Raw genomic sequence first — 12,499 nt, forward strand, 5'->3', positions numbered from 1 at the left:
AGTTGAAGCTAAATCATTTATATCGCAAGTACTTGAAGCTAAATCATTTGTTTCGCATGGATTTGAAGCTAACTCGCATGTCTCGCTTCCAGTTGGAGCTAAATCATTTATATCGCAAGTATTTGAAAGCAAATCATTTGTTTCGCATGGATTTGAAGCTAAACCTTCTACCTCGCACTGATTTGAAGCTTTGTCATGTGTTTCGCGTGGATTTAAAATCTAACTCGATTGTTTCGCATGCAGTTGAAGCTAAGTCATTTATATCGCAAGTATTTGAAGCTAAATCATTTGTTTCACATGGATGTGAAGCTAAATCTTCTACTTCGCATTGATTTGAAGATAAATCATGTGTTGCGAATGACTGTGAAGCTAACTCGTTTGTTTCGCATGAATTTGAAGCTAACTCGCTTGATTCGCTTCCAGTTAAACCTAAATCATTTATATCGCAAGTATTTGAAGGTAAATCATTTGTTTCGCATGTATTTGAAGCTAAACCTTCTACTTCGCATTGATTTGAAGCTAAATCATGTGTTTCGAATGACTGTGAAGCTAACTCGTTTGTTTCGCATGCATTTAAAGATATATCGTTTATATCGCAAGTATTTGAAGCTAAATCATTTGTTTCGCATGGATTTGAAGCTAAATCTTCTACCTCGCATTGATTTGAGGCTAAATCATGTGTTTCGAATTAATGTGAAGCTAACTCGTTTGTTTCGCATGGATTAGAAGCTAACTCGCTTGTTTCGCTTCCAGTTAAAGCTAAATCATTTATATCGCTAGTATTTGAAACTAAATCATTTGTTTCGCATGGATTTGAAGCTAAACCTTCTTCTTCGCATTGGTTTGAAGATAAATCATGTGTTTCGAATGACTGTGAAGCTAACTCGTTTGTTTCGCATGCATTTGAATCTATATCGTTTATATCGCAAGTATTTGAAGGCAAATCATTTGTTTCTCAAGGATTTGAAGCTAAAACTTCTACTCCGCATTGATATAAATCTAAATCTCTTTTCTCGCATGGATTTGAATCTAACTTGTTTTTTTCGCATGCAGTTGAATCTAAATCATATAAATCGCAAGTATTTGAAGCAAAACCATTTGTTTCGCTTGGATTTGAAGCTAATTCTTCTACTTCGCATTGATTTGATGCTAAATCGTGTGTTTCGATTGAATGTGAAGCTAACTCGTTTTTTCGCATGCATTTGAAGCTATATCGTTTATATCGCAAGTATTTGAAGCTAAATCACTTGTTTCGCATGGTTTTGAAGCTAACTCGCTTGTTCCGCTTCCAGTTAAAGCTATATCGTTTATACCGCAAGTATTTGAAGCTAAATCATTTGTTTCGCATGGATTTGAAGCTAAATCATTTATATCGCAAGTATTTGAAGCAAAATCATTTGTTTGTCTTGGATTTGAAGCTAAACCTTCTTCTTCGCATTGATTTGAAGCTAAATCATGTGTTTCGATTGAATGTGAATCTAACTAGTTTCTTTCGCTTGGATTTGAAGCTAAACCTTCTATTTCGCATTGATTTGAAGCTAAATCATGTGTTTCGAATGAATGTGAAGCTAACTCGTTCGTTTCGCATGCATTTGAAGCTATATCGTTTATATCGCAAGTACTTGAAGCCAAATCATTTGTTTCGCATGGATTTGAAGCTAACTTGCATGTTTCGCTTCCAGTTGGTGCTAAATCATTTATATCGCTAGTATTTGAAACTAAATCATTTGTTTCGCATGGATTTGAAGCTAAACCTTCTACTTCGCATTGGTTTGAAGATAAATCATGTGTTTCGAATGACTGTGAAGCTAACTCGTTTGTTTCGCATGCACATGAATCTATATCGTTTATATCGCAAGTATTTGAAGGCAAATCATTTGTTTCGCAAGGATTTGAATCTAAAACTTCTACTCCGCATTGATTTAAATCTAAATCTCTTTTCTCGCATTGATTTGAATCTAACTTGTTTGTTTCGCATGCAGTTGAATCTAAATCATTTATATCGCAAGTATTTGAAGCAAAACCATTTGTTTCGCTTGGATTTGAAGCTAACTCGCTTGTTCCGCTTCCAGTTAAAGCTATATCGTTTATACCGCAAGTATTTGAAGCTAAATCATTTGTTTCGCATGGATTTGAAGCTAAAACTTCTACTCGGCATTGATTTGAATATAAATCTCGTGTTTTGCATGGATTTGAATCTAACTTGTTTGTTTCGCATGCAGTTGAATCTAAATCATTTATATCGCAAGTATTTGAAGCAAAATCATTTGTTTGTCTTGGATTTGAAGCTAAACCTTCTTCTTCGCATTGATTTGAAGCTAAATCATGTGTTTCGATTGAATGTGAATCTAACTAGTTTCTTTCGCTTGGATTTGAAGCTAAACCTTCTATTTCGCATTGATTTGAAGCTAAATCATGTGTTTCGAATGAATGTGAAGCTAACTCGTTTGTTTCGCATGCATTTGAAGCTATATCGTTTATATCGCAAGTACTTGAAGCCAAATCATTTGTTTCGCATGGATTTGAAGCTAACTCGCATGTTTCGCTTCCAGTTGGTGCTAAATCATTTATATCGCTAGTATTTGAAACTAAATCATTTGTTTCGCATGGATTTGAAGCTAAACCTTCTACTTCGCATTGGTTTGAAGATAAATCATGTGTTTCGAATGACTGTGAAGCTAATTCGTTTGTTTCGCATGCATATGAATCTATATCGTTTATATCGCAAGTATTTGAAGGCAAATCATTTGTTTCGCAAGGATTTGAAACTAAAACTTCTACTCCGCATTGATTTAAATCTAAATCTCTTTTCTCGCATTGATTTGAATCTAACTTGTTTGTTTCGCATGCAGTTGAATCTAAATCATTTATATCGCAAGTATTTGAAGCAAAACCATTTGTTTCGCTTGGATTTGAAGCTAATTCTTCTACTTCGCATTGATTTGATGCTAAATCATGTGTTTCGAATGAATGTGAAGCCAACTCGTATGTTTCGCATGCATTTGAAGTTATATCGTTTATATCGCAATTACTTGAAACTAAATCATTTGTTTCGCATGGATTTGAAGCTAACTCGCATGTTTCGCTTCCAGTTGGTGCTAAATCATTTATATCGCTAGTACTTGAAGCTAAATCATTTGTTTCGCATGGATTTGAAGCTAAACCTTCTACTTCGCATTGGTTTGAAGATAAATCATGTGTTTCGAATGACTGTGAAGCTAACTCGTTTGTTTCGCATGCATTTGAATCTATATCGTTTATATCGCAAGTATTTGAAGGCAAATCATTTGTTTCGCAAGGATTTGAAGCTAAAACTTCTACTCCGCATTGATTTAAATCTAAATCTCTTTTCTCGCATTGATTTGAATCTAACTTGTTTGTTTCGCATGCAGTTGAATCTAAATCATTTATATCGCAAGTATTTGAAGCAAAACCATTTGTTTCGCTTGGATTTGAAGCTAATTCTTCTACTTCGCATTGATTTGATGCTAAATCGTGTGTTTCGATTGAATGTGAAGCTAACTCGTTTTTTCGCATGCATTTGAAGCTATATCGTTTATATCGCAAGTATTTGAAGCTAAATCACTTGTTTCGCATGGTTTTGAAGCTAAATCATTTATATCGCAAGTATTTGAAGCAAAATCATTTGTTTGTCTTGGATTTGAAGCTAAACCTTCTTCTTCGCATTGATTTGAAGCTAAATCATGTGTTTCGATTGAATGTGAATCTAACTAGTTTCTTTCGGTTGGATTTGAAGCTAAACCTTCTATTTCGCATTGATTTGAAGCTAAATCATGTGTTTCGAATGAATGTGAAGCTAACTCGTTTGTTTCGCATGCATTTGAAGCTATATCGTTTATATCGCAAGTACTTGAAGCCAAATCATTTGTTTCGCATGGATTTGAAGCTAACTCGCATGTTTCGCTTCCAGTTGGTGCTAAATCATTTATATCGCTAGTATTTGAAACTAAATCATTTGTTTCGCATGGATTTGAAGCTAAACCTTCTACTTCGCATTGGTTTGAAGATAAATCATGTGTTTCGAATGACTGTGAAGCTAACTCGTTTGTTTCGCATGCATATGAATCTATATCGTTTATATCGCAAGTATTTGAAGGCAAATCATTTGTTTCGCAAGGATTTGAAACTAAAACTTCTACTCCGCATTGATTTAAATCTAAATCTCTTTTCTCGCATTGATTTGAATCTAACTTGTTTGTTTCGCATGCATTTGAAGCTATATCGTTTATATCGCAAGTATTTGAAGCTAAATCATTCGTTTCGCATGGATTAGAAGCTAACTCGCTTGTTTCGCTTCCAGTTGAAGTTAAATCATTTATATCGCTAGTATTTGAAGTTAAATCATTTGTTTTATATGGATTTGAAGCTAAACCCTCTACTTCGTATTCCTTTGAAGACAAATCATGTGTTTCGCATGGATTTGAAGCTAACTCGCTTGTTTCGCTTCCAGTTAATGCTAAATCATTTATATCGCAAGTATTTGAAGCTAAATCATTTGGTTCGCATGGATTTGAAGCTAAACCTTCTACTTCGCATTGCTTTGAACCTAAGTCATGTGTTTCAAATGAATGTGAAGCTAACTCGTTTGTATCGCATGCATTTGAAGCTATATCGTTTATATCGCAAGTATTTGAAGCTAAATCATTTGTTTCGCATGGATTTGAAGCTAAAACTTCTACCCGGCATTGATTTGAATCTAAATCTCGTGTTTTGCATGTATTTGGATCTAACTTGTTTGTTTCGCATGCAGTTGAATCTAAATCATTTATATCCCAAGTATTTGAAGCAAAATCATTTGTTTCGCTTGGATTTGAAGCTATACCTTCTACTTCGCATTGATTTGAAGCTAAATCATGTGTTTCGCATGAATGTGAAGCTAACTCGTTTGTCTCGCTTCCAGTTGAAGCCAAATCATTTATATCGCTAGAACTTGATGTTAAATCATTTGTTTTACATGGATTTGAAGCTATACCATCTACTTCGCATTGATTTGAAGCTAAATCATGTGTTTCGAATGAAAATGAATCTAAGTTGTTTGTTTCGCATGCAGTTGAATCTAAATCATTTATATCGCAAGTATTTGAAGGTAAATCATTTGTTTCGCATGGATTTGAAGCCAAAGCTTTTCCCTCGCATTGATTTGAAGCTAAATCATGTGTTTCGCATGAATGTGAATCTAACTCGATTGTTTCGCATGCAGTTGAAGCTAAATCATTTATATCGCTAGTATTTGAAGGTAAATCATTTGTTTCGCATGGATTTGAAGCTAAACCTTCTACTTCGCAATGTTTTGAAGATAAATCATGTGTTTCGAATGACTGTGAAGCTAACTCGTTTGTTTCGCATGCATTTGAAGATATACCGTTTATATCGCAAGTATTTGAAGCTAAATCATATGTTTCGCATGGATTTGAAGCTGAAACTTCTACTCGGCATTGATTTGAATCTAAATCTGGTGTTTTGCATGTATTTGAATCTAACTTGTTTGTTTCGCATGCAGTTGAATCTAAATCATTTATATCGCAAGTATTTGAAGCAAAATCATTTGTTTCGCTTGGACTTGAAGCTAAACCTTCTACTTCGCATTGATTTGAAACTAAATCATGTGTTTCGCATGAATGTGAAGCTAGCTCGTTTGTCTCGCTTCCAGTTGAAGCTAAATCATTTATATCGCAAGTATTTGAAGCTAAATCATTTGTTTCGCATGGATTTGAAGCTAAACCTTCTACTTCGCAATGCATGGAAGATAAATCATATGTTTCGCGTCGATTTGAAGCTAACTCGTTTGTTTCGCATGCATTTGAAGCTATATCGTTTATATCGCAAAGAACTTGAATCTAAATCATTTGTTTCGCATGGATTTGAAGCTAAACCTTCTACTTCGAATTGCTTGGAAGATACATCATGTGTTTCGCGTGGATTTGAATCTAACATGATTGTTTCGCTTCCAGTTAAAGCTAAATCATTTATATCGCAAGTATTTGAAGCTAAATCATTTGTTTCGCATGGATTTGAAGCTAAAACTTCTACCCGGCATTGATTTGAATCTAAATCTCGTGTTTTGCATGTATTTGGATCTAACTTGTTTGTTTCGCATGCAGTTGAATCTAAATCATTTATATCCCAAGTATTTGAAGCAAAATCATTTGTTTCGCTTCGATTTGAAGCTATACCTTCTACTTCGCATTGATTTGAAGCTAAATCATGTGTTTCGCATGAATGTGAAGCTAACTCGTTTGTCTCGCTTCCAGTTGAAGCCAAATCATTTATATCGCTAGAATTTGATGTTAAATCATTTGTTTTACATGGATTTGAAGCTATACCTTCTACTTCGCATTGATTTGAAGCTAAATCATGTGTTTCGAATGAAAGTGAATCTAAGTTGTTTGTTTCGCATGCAGTTGAATCTAAATCATTTATATCGCAAGTATTTGAAGGTAAATCATTTGTTTCGCATGGATTTGAAGCCAAAGCTTTTCCCTCGCATTGATTTGAAGCTAAATCATGTGTTTCGCATGAATGTGAAGCTAGCTCGTATGTCTCGCTTCCAGTTGAAGCTAAATCATTTATATCGCAAGTATTTGAAGCTAAATCATTTGTTTCGCATGGATTTGAAGCTAAACCTTCTACTTCGCAATGCATGGAAGATAAATCATATGTTTCGCGTCGATTTGAAGCTAACTCGTTTGTTTCGCATGCATTTGAAGCTATATCGTTTATATCGCAAAGAACTTGAATCTAAATCATTTGTTTCGCATGGATTTGAAGCTAAACCTTCTACTTCGAATTGCTTGGAAGATACATCATGTGTTTCGCGTGGATTTGAATCTAACATGATTGTTTCGCTTCCAATTAAAGCTAAATCATTTATATCGCAAGTATTTGAAGCTAAATCATTTGTTTCGCATGGATTTGAAGCTAAAACTTCTACCCGGCATTGATTTGAATCTAAATCTCGTGTTTTGCATGTATTTGGATCTAACTTGTTTGTTTCGCATGCAGTTGAATCTAAATCATTTATATCCCAAGTATTTGAAGCAAAATCATTTGTTTCGCTTCGATTTGAAGCTATACCTTCTACTTCGCATTGATTTGAAGCTAAATCATGTGTTTCGCATGAATGTGAAGCTAACTCGTTTGTCTCGCTTCCAGTTGAAGCCAAATCATTTATATCGCTAGAATTTGATGTTAAATCATTTGTTTTACATGGATTTGAAGCTATACCTTCTACTTCGCATTGATTTGAAGCTAAATCATGTGTTTCGAATGAAAGTGAATCTAAGTTGTTTGTTTCGGATGCAGTTGAATCTAAATCATTTATATCGCAAGTATTTGAAGGTAAATCATTTGTTTCGCATGGATTTGAAGCCAAAGCTTTTCCCTCGCATTGATTTGAAGCTAAATCATGTGTTTCGCATGAATGTGAATCTAACTCGATTGTTTCGCATGCAGTTGAAGCTATATCGTTTATATCGCAAAGAACTTGAATCTAAATCATTTGTTTCGCATGGATTTGAAGCTAAACCTTCTACTTCGAATTGCTTGGAAGATACATCATGTGTTTCGCGTGGATTTGAATCTAACATGATTGTTTCGCTTCCCGTTAAAGCTAAATCATTTATATCGCAAGTATTTGAAGCTAAATCATTTGTTTCGCATGGATTTGAAGCTAAAACTTCTACCCGGCATTGATTTGAATCTAAATCTCGTGTTTTGCATGTATTTGGATCTAACTTGTTTGTTTCGCATGCAGTTGAATCTAAATCATTTATATCCCAAGTATTTGAAGCAAAATCATTTGTTTCGCTTCGATTTGAAGCTATACCTTCTACTTCGCATTGATTTGAAGCTAAATCATGTGTTTCGCATGAATGTGAAGCTAACTCGTTTGTCTCGCTTCCAGTTGAAGCCAAATCATTTATATCGCTAGAATTTGATGTTAAATCATTTGTTTTACATGGATTTGAAGCTATACCTTCTACTTCGCATTGATTTGAAGCTAAATCATGTGTTTCGAATGAAAGTGAATCTAAGTTGTTTGTTTCGCATGCAGTTGAATCTAAATCATTTATATCGCAAGTATTTGAAGGTAAATCATTTGTTTCGCATGGATTTGAAGCCAAAGCTTTTCCCTCGCATTGATTTGAAGCTAAATCATGTGTTTCGCATGAATGTGAATCTAACTCGATTGTTTCGCATGCAGTTGAAGCTAAATCATTTATATCGCTAGTATTTGAAGGTAAATCATTTGTTTCGCATGGATTTGAAGCTAAACCTTCTACTTCGCAATGTTTTGAAGATAAATCGTGTGTTTCGAATGACTGTGAAGCTAACTCGTTTGTTTCGCATGCATTTGAAGATATACCGTTTATATCGCAAGTATTTGAAGCTAAATCATATGTTTCGCATGGATTTGAAGCTGAAACTTCTACTCGGCATTGATTTGAATCTAAATCTGGTGTTTTGCATGTATTTGAATCTAACTTGTTTGTTTCGCATGCAGTTGAATCTAAATCATTTATATCGCAAGTATTTGAAGCAAAATCATTTGTTTCGCTTGGACTTGAAGCTAAACCTTCTACTTCGCATTGATTTGAAACTAAATCATGTGTTTCGCATGAATGTGAAGCTAACTCGTTTGTCTCGCCTCCAGTTGAAGCCAAATCATTTATACCGCTAGAATTTGAAGTAAAATCATTTGTTTTACATGGATTTGAAGCTATACCTTCTACTTCGCATTGATTTATATCTAAATATCGTTTTTTGCATGGATTTGTATCCCACTTGTTTGTTTCGCATGCAGTTCAATCTAAATCATTTATATCCCAAGTATTTGAAGCAAAGTCATTTGTTTCGCTTGGATTTGAAGTTAAACATTCTTCTTCGCATTGTTTTGAAGATAAATCATGTGTTTCGAATGTCTGTGAACCTAACTCGTTTGTATCGCATGCATTTGAAGCTATATCGTTTATATCCCAAGCACTTGAAGATAAATCTATTGTTTCGCTTCCAGTTAAAGCTAGATCATTTATATCGCTAGTATTTGAAGTTAAATCATTTGTGTCGCATGGATTTGAAGCTAAACCTTCTTCTTCGCATTGATTTGAAGCTAAATCATGTGTTTCGCATGAATGTGAAGCTAGCTCGTTTGTCTCGCTTCCAGTTGAAGCTAAATCATTTATATCGCAAGTATTTGAAGCTAAATCATTTGTTTCGCATGGATTTGAAGCTAAACCTTCTACTTCGCAATGCATGGAAGATAAATCATATGTTCCGCGTCGATTTGAAGCTAACTCGTTTGTTTCGCATGCATTTGAAGCTATATCGTTTATATCGCAAAGAACTTGAATCTAAATCATTTGTTTCGCATGGATTTGAAGCTAAACCTTCTACTTCGAATTGCTTGGAAGATACATCATGTGTTTCGCGTGGATTTGAATCTAACATGATTGTTTCGCTTCCAGTTAAAGCTAAATCATTTATATCGCAAGTATTTGAAGCTAAATCATTTGTTTCGCATGGATTTGAAGCTAAAACTTCTACCCGGCATTGATTTGAATCTAAATCTCGTGTTTTGCATGTATTTGGATCTAACTTGTTTGTTTCGCATGCAGTTGAATCTAAATCATTTATATCCCAAGTATTTGAAGCAAAATCATTTGTTTCGCTTGGATTTGAAGCTATACCTTCTACTTCGCATTGATTTGAAGCTAAATCATGTGTTTCGCATGAATGTGAAGCTAACTCGTTTGTCTCGCTTCCAGTTGAAGCCAAATCATTTATATCGCTAGAATTTGATGTTAAATCATTTGTTTTACATGGATTTGAAGCTATACCATCTACTTCGCATTGATTTGAAGCTAAATCATGTGTTTCGAATGAAAGTGAATCTAAGTTGTTTGTTTCGCATGCAGTTGAATCTAAATCATTTATATCGCAAGTATTTGAAGGTAAATCATTTGTTTCGCATGGATTTGAAGCCAAAGCTTTTCCCACGCATTGATTTGAAGCTAAATCATGTGTTTCGCATGAATGTGAATCTAACTCGATTGTTTCGCATGCAGTTGAAGCTAAATCATTTATATCGCTAGTATTTGAAGGTAAATCATTTGTTTCGCATGGATTTGAAGCTAAACCTTCTACTTCGCAATGTTTTGAAGATAAATCATGTGTTTCGAATGACTGTGAAGCTAACTCGTTTGTTTCGCATGCATTTGAAGATATACCGTTTATATCGCAAGTATTTGAAGCTAAATCATATGTTTCGCATGGATTTGAAGCTGAAACTTCTACTCGGCATTGATTTGAATCTAAATCTGGTGTTTTGCATGTATTTGAATCTAACTTGATTGTTTCGCATGCAGTTGAATCTAAATCATTTATATCGCAAGTATTTGAAGCAAAATCATTTGTTTCGCTTGGACTTGAAGCTAAACCTTCTACTTCGCATTGATTTGAAACTAAATCATGTGTTTCGCATGAATGTGAAGCTAGCTCGTTTGTCTCGCTTCCAGTTGAAGCTAAATCATTTATATCGCAAGTATTTGAAGCTAAATCATTTGTTTCGCATGGATTTGAAGCTAAACCTTCTACTTCGCAATGCATGGAAGATAAATCATATGTTTCGCGTCGATTTGAAGCTAACTCGTTTGTTTCGCATGCATTTGAAGCTATATCGTTTATATCGCAAAGAACTTGAATCTAAATCATTTGTTTCGCATGGATTTGAAGCTAAACCTTCTACTTCGAATTGCTTGGAAGATACATCATGTGTTTCGCGTGGATTTGAATCTAACATGATTGTTTCGCTTCCAGTTAAAGCTAAATCATTTATATCGCAAGTATTTGAAGCTAAATCATTTGTTACGCATGGATTTGAAGCTAAAACTTCTACCCGGCATTGATTTGAATCTAAATCTCGTGTTTTGCATGTATTTGGATCTAACTTGTTTGTTTCGCATGCAGTTGAATCTAAATCATTTATATCCCAAGTATTTGAAGCAAAATCATTTGTTTCGCTTCGATTTGAAGCTATACCTTCTACTTCGCATTGATTTGAAGCTAAATCATGTGTTTCGCATGAATGTGAAGCTAACTCGTTTGTCTCGCTTCCAGTTGAAGCCAAATCATTTATATCGCTAGAATTTGATGTTAAATCATTTGTTTTACATGGATTTGAAGCTATACCTTCTACTTCGCATTGATTTGAAGCTAAATCATGTGTTCCGAATGAAAGTGAATCTAAGTTGTTTGTTTCGCATGCAGTTGAATCTAAATCATTTATATCGCAAGTATTTGAAGGTAAATCATTTGTTTCGCATGGATTTGAAGCCAAAGCTTTTCCCTCGCATTGATTTGAAGCTAAATCATGACTTTCGCATGAATGTGAAGCTAACTCGTTTGTCTCGCCTCCAGTTGAAGCCAAATCATTTATACCGCTAGAATTTGAAGTTAAATCATTTGTTTTACATGGATTTGAAGCTATACCTCCTACTTCGCATTGATTTATATCTAAATATCGTTTTTTGCATGGATTTGTATCCCACTTGTTTGTTTCGCATGCAGTTGAATCTAAATCATTTATATCCCAAGTATTTGAAGCAAAATCATTTGTTTCGCTTGGATTTGAAGTTAAACATTCTTCTTCGCATTGTTTTGAAGATAAATCATGTGTTTCGAATGTCTGTGAACCTAACTCGTTTGTATCGCATGCATTTGAAGCTATATCGTTTATATCCCAACCACTTGAAGATAAATCTATTGTTTCGCTTCCAGTTAAAGCTAGATCATTTATATCGCTAGTATTTGAAGCTAAATCATTTGTTTCGCATGGATTTGAAGCTAAACCTTCTACTTCGCAATGCATGGAAGATAAATCATATGTTTCGCGTCGATTTGAAGCTAACTCGTTTGTTTCGCATGCATTTGAAGCTATATCGTTTATATCGCAAAGAACTTGAATCTAAATCATTTGTTTCGCATGGATTTGAAGCTAAACCTTCTACTTCGAATTGCTTGGAAGATACATCATGTGTTTCGCGTGGATTTGAATCTAACATGATTGTTTCGCTTCCAGTTAAAGCTAAATCATTTATATCGCAAGTATTTGAAGCTAAATCATTTGTTTCGCATGGATTTGAAGCTAAAACTTCTACTTCGCAATGTTTTGAAGATAAATCGTGTGTTTCGAATGACTGTGAAGCTAACTCGTTTGTTTCGCATGCATTTGAAGATATACCGTTTATATCGCAAGTATTTGAAGCTAAATCATATGTTTCGCATGGATTTGAAGCTGAAACTTCTACTCGGCATTGATTTGAATCTAAATCTGGGGTTTTGCATGTATTTGAATCTAACTTGATTGTTTCGCATGCAGTTGAATCTAAATCATTTATATCGCAAGTATTTGAAGCAAAATCATTTGTTTCGCTTGGACTTGAAGCTAAACCTTCTACTTCGCATTGATTTGAAACTAAAT

This window comes from Megalopta genalis, chromosome 15 (assembly GCF_051020955.1).
Source record: "Megalopta genalis isolate 19385.01 chromosome 15, iyMegGena1_principal, whole genome shotgun sequence".
Taxonomy (NCBI): Eukaryota; Metazoa; Arthropoda; class Insecta; order Hymenoptera; family Halictidae; genus Megalopta; species Megalopta genalis.